Raw genomic sequence first — 12,978 nt, 5'->3', positions numbered from 1 at the left:
TCTCCTTATATGGCTGTGATTGCGCAAGGAATGAGCCTACACTTTCTGTCGTTCGCCCAAGGTCTTAGCAGCATTGTGATGTATTTGTAGGCATATCATTGGAAGATTGGCCATAAGAGACTACATTTTCCAGAGGTCCGCCCGGTGTCCTTTGTCTAAATTTGTGCGTAATCTTCAGGTGCGGTCATTTTCTCCTGGGATTCAGGAGAGAAAGCATGTGTCCAAGAACGATGTATCAATGAAGAGATATGTGAAAAACACCTTGAGGATTGATTCTAAACAACGTTTGCCATGTTTTCAGTCGATATTATGGAGTTAATTTGGAAAAAAGTTTGCGTTTTGAGGACTGAATTTATGGATTTTTTTTGGTAGCCAAATGTGATGTATAAAACGGAGCTATTTCTAATACACAAGGAATCTTTTTGGAAAAACTGAGCATCTGCTATCTAACTGAGAGTATCCTCATTGAAAACATCAGAAGTTCTTCAAAGGTAAATGATTTTATTTGAAGGCTTTTATGTTTTTGTTAATGTTGCGTGCTGGATGCTAACGCTAATGCTAACGCTAAATGCTAACGCGAAATGCTAACTCTAGCTAGCTACTTTTACACAAATGATTGTTTTCCTATGGTTGAGAAGCATATTTTGAAAATCTGAGATGACAGTGTTGTTTACAAAAGGCTAAGCTTGAGAGATGGCATATTTATTTCATTTCATTTGCGATTTTCATAAATAGTTAACGTTGTGTTATGCTAATGAGCTTGCTGATAGATTTACACAATCCTGGATACAGGGGTTTTTTCATAGCTAAACGTGACGCAGAAAACGGAGCGATTTGTCCTAAACAAATAATCTTTCAGGAAAAACTGAACATTTGCTATCTGAGAGTCTCCTCATTGAAAACATCTGAAGTTCTTCAAAGGTAAATGATTTTTTTGAATGCTTTTCTGTTTTTTTGTGTAAATGTTGCCAGCTGAATGCTAATGCTAAATGCTACGTTAGCCATCAATACTGTTACACAAATGCTTGTTTTGCAATGGTTGAGAAGCATATTTTGAAAATCTGAGATGACAGTGTTGTTAACAAAAGGCTAAGCTTGAGAGCTAGCATATTTATTTCATTTCATTTGCGATTTTCATGAATAGTTAACGTTGCGTTATGGTAATGAGCTTGAGTCTGTATTCACGAACCCGGATCCGGGATGGGGAGATCAGAAAGGTTAAAGGTCCTGAAGAGTCATTCTGAAAAGTACTTTTTCTCTCATGGGTAACTACCAAGAAGTTTGAAAAGACAGGCCGGAGTGGTCGGGAAGCTTACATGCATAAACTCGACTGACAGCTCTTTGAAACACCTATGTCAAGCAACTTGGATGCAGCGAACAGTGATGCAGTAAATCATCTAAAATACATTTGGTGATACACAAAGAAACTCAAACATCAAAATGTCATCAATTATATAATTTTAAAAATACACATACATCTCCAGTTTTGGCATGTCACTGATGATGCTGTTCACAGCAGCACAGATGCATGTGTTGACCTGAAAATTGCATCAGAGTTTTGTCCTCATTTTGTTCCATGCTGGCTGAAGACCTAGCTAGTCAGTCACTAGCTAACACCAGACACATATGAAAGGGGAAACATATACACTGAGTGTACAAAACCTTCAAAATATTGAGTTGCACCCAGAACAGCCTCAATTCATTGGGTCATGAACTCTACAAGGTGTCAAAAGCTTTCCACAGAGATTCTGGATGATGTTGACTCCAATGCTTTCCGCAGTTGTGTCACGTTGGCTGGACGTCCTTTAGGTTGAGTACCATTCTTGAAACATATGGGAAACTGTTGAGCTTGTAAAATCCAACAGCACTGCAGTTCTTGACACACTCAAACCGGTGTGCCTGGCATCTACTGTACTACATTATGCAGTGCAATATGCAAAACTGCAGCATCCCACAAATTTAAATAAATGTAAAAAAGGATGTTATTACACATGTGCATTTAAAGTATAACTTTAATGTATATAAACAAAGTGCATATAAATGTAACAATTCAAACAAATACAATCTGAGCAACTGTCACGACTTCCGCCGAAGTCGGTTCCTCTCCTTGTTCGGGCGGCGTTCGGCGATCGACGTCACCGGCTTTCTAGCCATCGCAGCTCCATTTTTCATATATCCACTTGTCTTGTCTTGTTTCCATACACATCTAGTTTTCATTTCACCAATCAATCTACTTGTATTTAACACTCTGTTTCCCATCATGTTTTGTGTGTAATTGTGTTGTCTTATTATGCACTTTACATTTGTCATGTTCCGTGTTTTGAGTGCATTTGATTTATGTAGTGCTCTCATTTTGGAACTAAAATAAAAGTATGTCTGTTTACCTCACGCTACTCTCCTGCACCTGACAGAATTACACACCTCCAATGGAGTCAGCAGGAGCAGGTACCCCAGTTAGAGGAGTCGAGGAGCACGTCCAGGAACATTCGGCCATGTTACATCATCTTGGTGCCATGATGGATCGAGTTGTCCAGACCATGGACCGCTGGGAGAGACAGGAAGTCTCTCCAGTGCCTCGACCAGCACAACTGGGGTTGTCTCCACCCGTTCCATCCGGAGAGAATTCCAGTGGGATCCGTCTCTCCCCTCCCAGGGAGTATGATGGAACGGCAGCACAGTGCTAGGGATTCTTGTTACAACTTTATCTCTACCTGGCCACTGTGCACCCAGCTCCCTCAGGAGGGGAGAGAGTGGCCGCCCTCGTCTCCTGCCTCACAGGAAGAGCGCTGGAGTGGGCAAACGCCGTGTGGAGAGAAGGAGACACGGCGCCAGACGACTTCGAGGAGTCCACCCGGCGCTTCAGGGCTGTCTTCGACCATCCACCTGAGGACTGAGCAGCGGGGGAGATGCTCTTCCATTTGAGACAGGGGACGAGGAGGGCCCAGGACTTCGCCATGGATATTCCGGACCTTGGCCGCCGGATCAGGCTGGAACGACAGGGCCCTCATCGACTACTATCGATGCAGTCTACGAGAGGTCGTCCGACATGAGCTGGCCTGCAGGGATTCCACCATTTCCTTTGACCAACTGGTGGATTTGTCCATCCGGTTGGATAACCTGCTGGTCACCCGCGGACGTCCAGAGGGGGCTCTGTCGGTTCCATCGTCAGGCACCCCCGTTCCGGTGCCTATGGAGTTAAGAGGGGCTGCTCATAGAGAGACTGAAGGAGGAGCAATCACGTGCGCCATCTGTGGCCGCAGAGGACACACTGCCATTCGGTGCCGTGTTGGTTCCCCTGGGAGTCGAGGCAACATGTAGGGCACTCTGGTGTCACCCCAGGTGAGTTTGCACCACACTCATCCAGAGTCCTCTGTTGATCAACTGTTTGTGCCTGTTTGTTTCCCTGAGTTTTCACCACAATCCCAGCAGCAAGGCGCTCGTCGATTCAGGTGCAGCTGGGAATTTTGTCGACAGAGCATTAGCCATTAGGTTAGGGATCCCCATATTTCCTATAGTTAGTCCCTTCCCGGTACACGCTCTAGATAGTCGAACATTAAGGTCCGGGCTAATTAAGGAGGCCATTGTTATGCAGGGCAATCATGGGGAGAGAATTAGTCCCTTTCTCCTTGACTCTCCTGTGTTTCCTGTGGTATTAGGCCTTCCTTGGTTGGCTCTGCATAACCCCACTATTTCCTGGCAACAGAGGGCTCTCACGGGGTGGTCGCGAGAGTGCTCAGGGAGGTGTGAGGGGTTTCCGTTGGTGCTACTATGGTGGAAAGTCCAGACCAGGTCTCCACTGTGCGCATCCCCCCAGAATATGCCGATTTGGCTCTCGCCTTCTGTAAAAAGAAGGCGACTCAATTTCCACCTCTTCGACGGGGTGATTGTAGGATAAATCTCCTGGCAGATGCTGCGCTTCCTAGGAGTCACATGTATCCCCTGTCGAAAGCGGAGACTGTGGCTGTGTATACATATGTCTCTGAATCCCTGCGTCGGGGTACATCCGGCCCTCTACTTCACCCGCCTCCTCAAGTTTATTTTTTGTGAAGAAGGATGGAGGTTTACGCCCGTGCATTGACTATAGAGGTGTCAATCAAATCACGGTGAGGTACAGTTACCCGCTACCTCGTATCGCCACAGCGATTGAGTCAATGCATGGGGCGCGCTTCTTCACAAAACTGGATCTCAGGAGTACGTATAACCTGGTGCATATCCGGGAGGGAGACGAGTGGAAGACAGCGTTCAGTACCACCACAGGGCATTATGAGTAACTCGTCCGGCCGTACGGGTTGATGAATGCTCCATCAGTTTTCCAATCCTTTGTAGACGAGATTTTCAGGGAACTGCACGGGCAGGGTGTAGTGGTGTACAGTGCCTTGCGAAAGTATTCGGCCCCCTTGAACTTTGCGACCTTTTGCCACATTTCAGGCTTCAAACACAAAGATATAAAACTGTATTTTTTTGTGAAGAATCAACAACAAGTGGGACACAGTCATGATGTGGAACGACATTTATTGGATATTTCAAACTTTTTTAACAAATCAAAAATTGAAAAATTGGGCGTGCAAAATTATTCAGCCCCTTTACTTTCAGTGCAGCAAACTCTCTCCAGAAGTTCAGTGAGGATCTCTGAATGATCCAATGTTGACCTAAATGACTAATGATGATAAATACAATCCACCTGTGTGTAATCAAGTCTCCGTATAAATGCACCTGCACTGTGATAGTCTCAGAGGTCCGTTAAAAGCGCAGAGAGCATCATGAAGAACAAGGAACACACCAGGAAGGTCCGAGATACTGTTGTGAAGAAGTTTAAAGCCGGATTTGGATACAAAAAGATTTCCCAACCTTTAAACATCACAAGGAGCACTGTGCAAGCGATAATATTGAAATGGAAGGAGTATCAGACCACTGCAAATCTACCAAGACCTGGCCGTCCCTCTAAACTTTCAGCTCATATAAGGAGAAGACTGAACAGAGATGCAGCCAAGAGGCCCATGATCACTCTGGATGAACTGCAGAGATCTACAGCTGAGGTGGGAGACTCTGTCCATAGGACAACAATCAGTCGTATATTGCACAAATCTGGCATTTATGGAAGAGTGGCAAGAAGAAAGACATTTCTTAAAGATATCCATAAAAAGTGTAGTTTAAAGTTTGCCACAAGCCACCTGGGAGACACACCAAACATGTGGAAGAAGGTGCTCTGGTCAGATGAAACCAAAATTGAACTTTTTGGCAACAATGCAAAACGTTATGTTTGGCGTCAAAGCAACACAGCTGAACACACCATCCCCACTGTCAAACATGGTGGTGGCAGCATCATGGTTTGGGCCTGCTTTTCTTCAGCAGGGACAGGGAAGATGGTTAAAATTGATGGGAAGATGGATGGAGCCAAATACAGGACCATTCTGGAAGAAAACCTGATGGAGTCTGCAAAAGACCTGAGACTGGGACGGAGATTTGTCTTCCAACAAGACAATGATCCAAAACATAAAGCAAAATCTACAATGGAATGGTTCAAAAATAAACATATCCAGGTGTTAGAATGGCCAGGTCAAAGTCCAGACCTGAATCCAATCGAGAATCTGTGGAAAGAACTGAAAACTGCTGTTCACAAATGCTCTCCATCCAACCTCACTGAGCTCGAGCTGTTTTGCAAGGAGGAATGGGAAAAAATTTCAGTCTCTCGATGTGCAAAACTGATAGAGACATACCCCAAGCGACTTACAGCTGTAATCGCAGCAAAAGGTGGCGCTACGAAGTATTAACTTAAGGGGGCTGAATAATTTTGCACGCCCAATTTTTCAGCTTTTGATTTGTTAAAAAAGTTTGAAATATCCAATAAATGTCGTTCCACTTCATGATTGTGTCCCACTTGTTGTTGATTCTTCACAAAAAAATACAGTTTTATATCTTTATGTTTGAAGCCTGAAATGTGGCAAAAGGTCGCAAAGTTCAAGGGGGCCGAATACTTTCGCAAGGCACTGTATATTGATGACATTCTGATTTACACGCGCCGAGCATGTGTCCTTGGTGCGCAAGGTACTTGGACGACTGTTGTAGCATGACCTGTACGTCAAGTCTGAGAAATGTCTGTTCTTTCAGCAGGTCGTCTCCTTCCTAGGGTATCGCATTTCCACATTAGGCGTGGAGATGGAGAGTGACTGCATTGCAGCCGAACGGAATTTGCGAGGTGCAGCAATTTTTAGGATTTGCCCGGAGTACATCCGGGCAGAGAGGAGACTGAATCCTCGTCAGGCAAGGTGGGCCATGATCTTTACCCGTTTTGTGTGTACCCTATCCTACAGACCACGTTCCCAGAATAAGAAGGTAGACGCACTGTCCCGGCTGTATGACACAGAGGAGCGGCACATAGATCAGACTCCCATAATCCTGGTCTCCTGCCTGGTAGAGCTGGTCGTGTGGGATCTGGATGCGGACATAGAGCCCGCTCCCCTCCAGTGTCCCGTTGGGCGTATGTACGTTCCGTCTGCTGTCCATGACCAGTTGATCTCTTATGTCTCCTCCTGCTCGGTGTGCCCAGTGTAAGGCTCTGAGACCCCTGCCCAGAGGTAAGTTCCATACCTTACCTGTTCCACAACGACCTTGGTCATATCTGTCAGTGGATTACCTAACGGAACTTCCTCCCTCACAGGGAAATACCGCGATCCTGGTCGTTGTGGATTGTTTTTCTAGGTCCTGTCGTCTCCTCCCTCTGCCTGGTCTCCCTACGGCCCTACAGACTGCTGAGGCCCTGTTTACGCATGTCTTCCGTCACTACGGGGTGTCAGATCGGGGTCCCCAGTTGACGTCGAGAGTTTGAAAGGCGTTCATGGAACGTCTGGGGGTCTTGATTAGCCTTACCTCAGGTTTTCACCCAGAGAGTAACGGGCAGGTAGAGAGTCAATCAGGATGTGGGCAGGTTTCTGCGGTCCTATTGCCAGGACCGGCCGGGGGAGTGGGCAGCGTTTGTGCCCTGGGCCGAGATGGCACAGAACTCGCTTCGCCATTCCTCGACTAACCTCTCCCCCTTTTCAGTGCGTATTGGGGTACCAGACGGATGTCAGACCGAGACTCCTGTGGTGGACGACTGGTTTAGGCGTGCAGAGGAGACATGGGAGGTGGCCCGTGTCCATCTCCAGCGAGCCGCGCGTTGCCAGAAAGCCAGCGCGGACCGTCACCACAGTGAGACCCCGGACCGGGTCTGGCTCTCGACCCGTAACCTGCCCCTCCACCTGCCCAGCCGGAAGCTGGGTCCGCAGTTTGTGGGGCCATTTAAAGTCCTGAGGAGGGTGAACGAGGTATGTTATAGATTACAGGGGGGGGGGGGGGGGGGGGGGGGGTTACTGTCATGACTTCCGCCGTCCTTGTTTGGGCGGCGTTCGACGATCGACGTCACCGGCTTTCTAGCCATCGCTGCTCCATTTTTCATATCCACTTGTCTTGTCTTGTTTCCATACACACCTGGTTTTCATTTCCCCAATCAATATACTTGTATTTAACCCTCTGTTTCCCATCATGTTTTGTGTGTAATTGTTTCATGTTATTGTGCTTTCTTATTACGCTCTTTACTTTTGTTATGTACCGTGTTTTGAGCACATTTGATTTATGTAGTGGTCTCGTTTTGGAACTAAAATAAAAGTGCACCTGTTCACCTCACGGAACTCTCCTGCACTTGACTTCGCCTCTTATACACCCGATTGACAACAACATAATAATATAATTTTGCACCATATCAAAGAAAAATAAATAACAATGTTCAAAATTGCAGCATCCCACTTAAAACATGAAACTGGTCCCTCTTTTCTCTCTTGTTTATTGCCATGTTATAACCAGCAGCACACAGCAATGCTGACCATATTTAGCTTTTGTGAGAGATTTGCATTCAGAAATGCAAGCTGCCTCACTTTCGAGGGGCTGATGCGGTTTCTTCTCCCAGTAATTATTTGTCCTGTTTTCGAGAAGACCCTCTCAGAGGGAATGGTTGTGGCCACTATGCAGTCTCCCTGTCATGACTTTAGTAAGCCGTGGGTAGACAGAGGCCTTGCTCCTCCACCAGCTCAGAGGATCTGCAGATCTTTGGAGGACCTCCTCCAAATAGGATCGGACCTCCATTATGGCATCTGCTGAGGGATTCCTTCATGCTGCATCCCCAGTTGCTCTCTCCTCAAACAGCATACAAACAGCAGATGTTTGTGGCACTGCTTCTGGTGCTTCTGCTCCATCTGATCTCTCTTCTTCCTGTTGCCCTGGTAGCTGAGCCAGCTGACTGCTGGGGCTGTCCCTCCCTGCTGCTGAGGTTATTCTTTGAAGAGCCTCATCAATCGCTCTGGCATCACTGGGTCCATTTAAATATTTTAATGGCTTTGGTTATGTTAGCTGCATTGTCGCTAACACAACAGACAAATTTTCCATATACTTTCCATTCTCTGGCCACTCAACAGTTCCTCTGCCAAGTTATCTGAGGTGTGTCTGTCGCTGAACTCAAACATTGAAAGATCTTCAATGAAGTGACATGTAACCGACATGTAAGACGTGGTTACCCTTGATGTCCAGCAGTAAGTGCTAAGGCAAACAGCAGTTGCTTTTTGGACTCTTTCCCGCACTGAAGCCTGTGTGCTCTTGTACAGTTGTGGAATTAGTGATTTTGAAAGGGTTTTCCTGCTTGTAATTGTGCACTTTGGATTTAGATTATTGCTAAAACCTCTGTCCTCCACGATCAAAAATGGCTTGAAATCGGTGGCAATCATTTTAGTCAATGCAATATCAATTTAGCCTTGTTTTGCTACAGACATAGACTATGGCATAAACTGGTCCATAGAAGACTGCGTTGCTGTGGGTCGCAGAGTAGGTCTACTTGGCTGAGTGGATACATCTCCACCACCACTATCACTAGCAGGCCCGCTAGCTTCTCGAAGCTCCGCTGCAGCAAGCTTCACAGTTGGGTGCACAGTTCGCATATGCCGGTGTAGGTTGGACGTAGAACCGGCTATATATGAGATTTTGTTTTGGCAAATTCTACACTGTGCTCTAACATTGTCTACATTATTAAAATGCATCCAAATGCTATTGTGCTTCTGACTCATTTTCCAGCTGTTGTTTTCACAGCTGTTAAGTGTGTGACAGTTAGTGAGTTGGCTCGGCCCTCCCTCACGCATCTTTGGTTCATTGGTTGGCACTGCGTGTCTGATTGACAGGAACAACAGGTGAGGCTGTTAGTCTGAGCAGACAGAAAGAATGTGTGCGCTTGAGCATTTAGACCTATATTGTTTTATATATTTTTTCGTTCTTTGAATTAGTTCATTCTATTAATTTAAATATGATTCATATCTCATTTTTAAAATATTTTTATAAATAGATTTGGCTCTTCTAATATGCGAGCCAGCTCCCAACGTTCACCTACAAGAGCCGGCTCTTAGAGCCGAATCATTCGCGAATGACCCATCACTATTTTACTCTAAATCTGTGCCCTAAAACTCATGTTTATTAGGCCTGCAAGTTACGATGGCTTGCAAACTTGTGTAATTCCTATTGTAATCAACCAGGGTTTGGATATGCAACATTTTTCTCACCCACATCCTGCATTCAAAATGACTGCCAGGTTGGAAAGATGATGACATGAGGCTACTTATACCATCTAAACTGATACAACCATTTCAGTAACAGGTGGATTAGTTAAAAATATATGTTATTTATATTTGAGTAGCATAAGATTAATTAATCTATGTACATGCAAAACCATAGATATTAAAACAAACACATTTTGAAAATCTACCCGCTGGGAGATATGATAATGACGGCCGTGGTTTTGGTTAAACACTGGTTATTAACACCAACACTTGGGTTCTTTTACAACAATGACTGTTAATTTAACACCTGAATCAACACTATAAATGTTACACTGGCCAATTTGCTGTGTGGTAGAGGATGTGAGACTAATATCACTACAGACAATAATAATTGTAATATGGAGAAAAATAGAGTGAAAGAAATGAAAGAGAATGGGTAAACAATGTGTTGACGACACTGCATAATAATGCATTGCAACCTTCTCCAATTGCATAACTAATTAACTGCAGTCAAGCATCCACATTTGATTAATCTTACAGTATATATAAATTGGTCTGAACCCACCTGAACACCTGCAAACACTTTATCATTGTGTAGATTAATTGTTGCTTTGTGCAAATACTTAGGAAGCATACTCCATGTAAATAACTACATTTATTCAAAGAGGAAATCCTTTAGTCATCACTTCATTCATCAGTATGGTAGGTTCTTCCAGAAAGAAGGTTGCTTGCATGTCGCTTGAGGCATGCATAATAATGAAGAGGAAACACGTGTGTAGTGGCTTCCTTTCCTCTTTACCATAGCCACTGTCCTAGCCTGAAAGCGTTTTTTTTTTTTTTGTACGCATACAGTCCACATTCAAGGTTTCCAAACGGCCAAAACATTCAATGAGATCCAGGGATATGGTGCAAAGGTTTATTCTTCTTATATCTAACAAAAAAAGATTATCTATTTCAAATAAAAGCATAGATTGCTTGGCATGGAAAATACATAATATGACCTGTCTGTATGGTCAAAAGACTATACCGCTCCCGTGTCTAGCTAGGACTTCTACCCTCGAAGGCCCAACTTCCTGCTTTTATCCTAACACACTTACAGCAGTACAATGAAGGTGCAAGAGTTGGGGGGCAAAAACTAAGTTGCACTAATAACAAATGAATATATCTCAATCAAGTGAATATAAATCATAAAGGTACGTACCTAATTTTTCATCAAATACATTCATATTTAATATATTTACACAAACGTAAATGGAGCTCTGTATGTTCTGTCTTTTATACAAATATGTCCAAATCGGCACTAACAACGTGTAGCTAGCGTTAAACATGCATGGTTTGTACATGTACAGTTGAAGTCAGAAGTTTACATACACCTTAGCCAAATACATTTAACCTCGGTTTTTCACAATTCCTGACATTTAATCCAAGTAAAAATCCCCTGTCTTAGAACAGTTAGGAACACCACTTTATTTTAATAATGTGAAATGTTAGAATAATATTAGAGAGAATTATTTATTTCAGCTTTTATTTCTTTCATCACATTCCCAGTGGGTCAGACGTTTACATACACTCAATTAGTATTTGGTAGCATTGCCTTTAAATAGCTTAACTTGGGTCAAATGTTTCGGGTAGCCTTCCACAAGCTTCCCACAATAAGTTGGGTGAATTTTGACCCATTCCTCCTGACAGAGCTGGTGTAACGGAGTCGGGTTGTTGCCTCCTTGCTCGCACACGCTTTTTCAGTTCTGCCCACACATTTTCTGTAGGATGGAGGTCAGGGCTTTGTGATGGCCACTCAAATAACTTGACTTTTTTGTTCTTAAGCCATTTTGCCACAACTTTGGAAGAATGCTTGGGGTCATTGTCCATTTGGAAGACCCATTTGCGACCCAGCTTTTACTTCCTGTCTGATGTCTTGAGATGTTGCTTCAATATATCCACATAATTTTACTTCCTCATGGCGCCATCTATTTTGTGAAGTGCACCAGTCCCCATGCAGCAAAGCACCCCCACAACATGATGCTGCCACCCCCGTGCTTCACATTTGCGATGGTGTTCTTCGGCTTGCAAGCCTCCACCTTTTTCCTCCAAACATAATGATGGCCATCATGGCCAAACAGTTCTATTTCTGTTTCTCAGAAAAGTACGATTTTTGTCAGTTGCAAACCGGAGCAGTGGCTTCTTCCTTGCTGAGCGCTCTTTCAGGTTATGTCAATATAGGACTCGTTTTACTGTGGGTTTAGATACTTTTGTACCTGTTCCTCCAGCATCTTCACAAGGTCCTTTGCTGTGTTTCTGGGATTGATTTGCACTTTTTGCACCAAAGTACGTTCATCCCCAGGAGACAGAACATGTCTCCTTCCTGACCGGTATGACGGCTGCGTGGTCCCATGGTGTTTATACTTACGTACTATTGTTTTTACAGATGAATGTGGTACCTTTGAAATTGCTCCCAAGGATGCACCAGACTTGTGGAGGTCTACATTTTCTTTTCTGAGGTCTTGGCTGATTTCTTTTGATTTTCCCATAATGTCAAGCAAAGATGCACTGAGTTTGAAGCTAGGCCTTGAAATACATCCACACCTCCAATTGACTTAAATGTTGTCAATTAGCCTATCAGAAGCTTCTAAAGCCATGACATAATTTCCGGGAATTTTCCAAGCTGTTTAAAGGCACAGTCAACTTAGTGTATGTAAACTTCTGACCCACTGGAAATTTGAATTTTAAGTGAAATGATCAGTCTTTAAAAAATTGTTAGAAAAATTACTTGTGTCATGTACAAAGTAGATGTCCTAACCGACTTGCCAAAACTATAGTTTCTTAACAAGACATTTGTGGAGAGGTTGAAACACTTATGTTGGAGTAATTAAAACTTGTTTATGTAAACGTACGACTACAACTGTACATACATACATACATACATACATACATACATACTACAGTAGAAATGACAACACAATATACAGAAAATAAGGCACTTACTTTGATTGGAATGCACACATGTCCAAAGTTATTATTTGTAAGGAAAACAACAATGAAGGCAATGTGAGCGCCAGCCAGAAAATGTTCCAGGGGAAAAAAGTTTGTGCTAGACTGCACTAATGTCTGCATATTTGATCTGTGTAAACACTGGGGAGGTGATAGGGCTGTCATTGAAGAGAAGTTTGTCCAGTTCAGTAAAGCCTCAAACACACATTTCCGCAACAGTGAAATGGGCTACTTCTAAGTGAATTAATGAGGAGGCGGAACACACCTCAATTCAAACTTTTGTTAGAAACTTAAACTTGTTAGAAAATCATTTGTGACTTGGTTTGCAGGCAGCGCAGGTTAACAGTCCTGTTGCGTAACAATCACATTTTGGAACAGTGATTGCATTCTGATGTCACGTCTATTAAAATACTGATGC

At 43.8% G+C, this 12,978-nt stretch overlaps 1 protein-coding gene and 1 long non-coding RNA gene across 2 annotated transcripts in view; one reads left to right on the top strand and one right to left on the bottom strand.

Moving 5' to 3' along the window:
- Positions 1–12,978, bottom strand: part of LOC110492721 (chemokine-like protein TAFA-5) — a 162,564-nt gene that overhangs the window by 118,275 nt on the left and 31,311 nt on the right. The window lies entirely within an intron of this gene.
- LOC149985163 (uncharacterized) lies at positions 2,477–7,291 on the top strand. The gene is made up of 3 exons (XR_016487441.1): positions 2,477–3,339; positions 6,312–6,575; positions 6,659–7,291. It is a non-coding gene; the product is annotated as an uncharacterized LOC149985163 (long non-coding RNA).

This window comes from Oncorhynchus mykiss, chromosome 2, assembly GCF_057628025.1.
Source record: "Oncorhynchus mykiss isolate SJ-2025 chromosome 2, ASM5762802v1, whole genome shotgun sequence".
NCBI lineage: Eukaryota > Metazoa > Chordata > Actinopteri > Salmoniformes > Salmonidae > Oncorhynchus > Oncorhynchus mykiss.
Note: the sequence above shows the minus strand (reverse complement) of the source record. Positions and strands in the feature narration are given on the sequence as shown.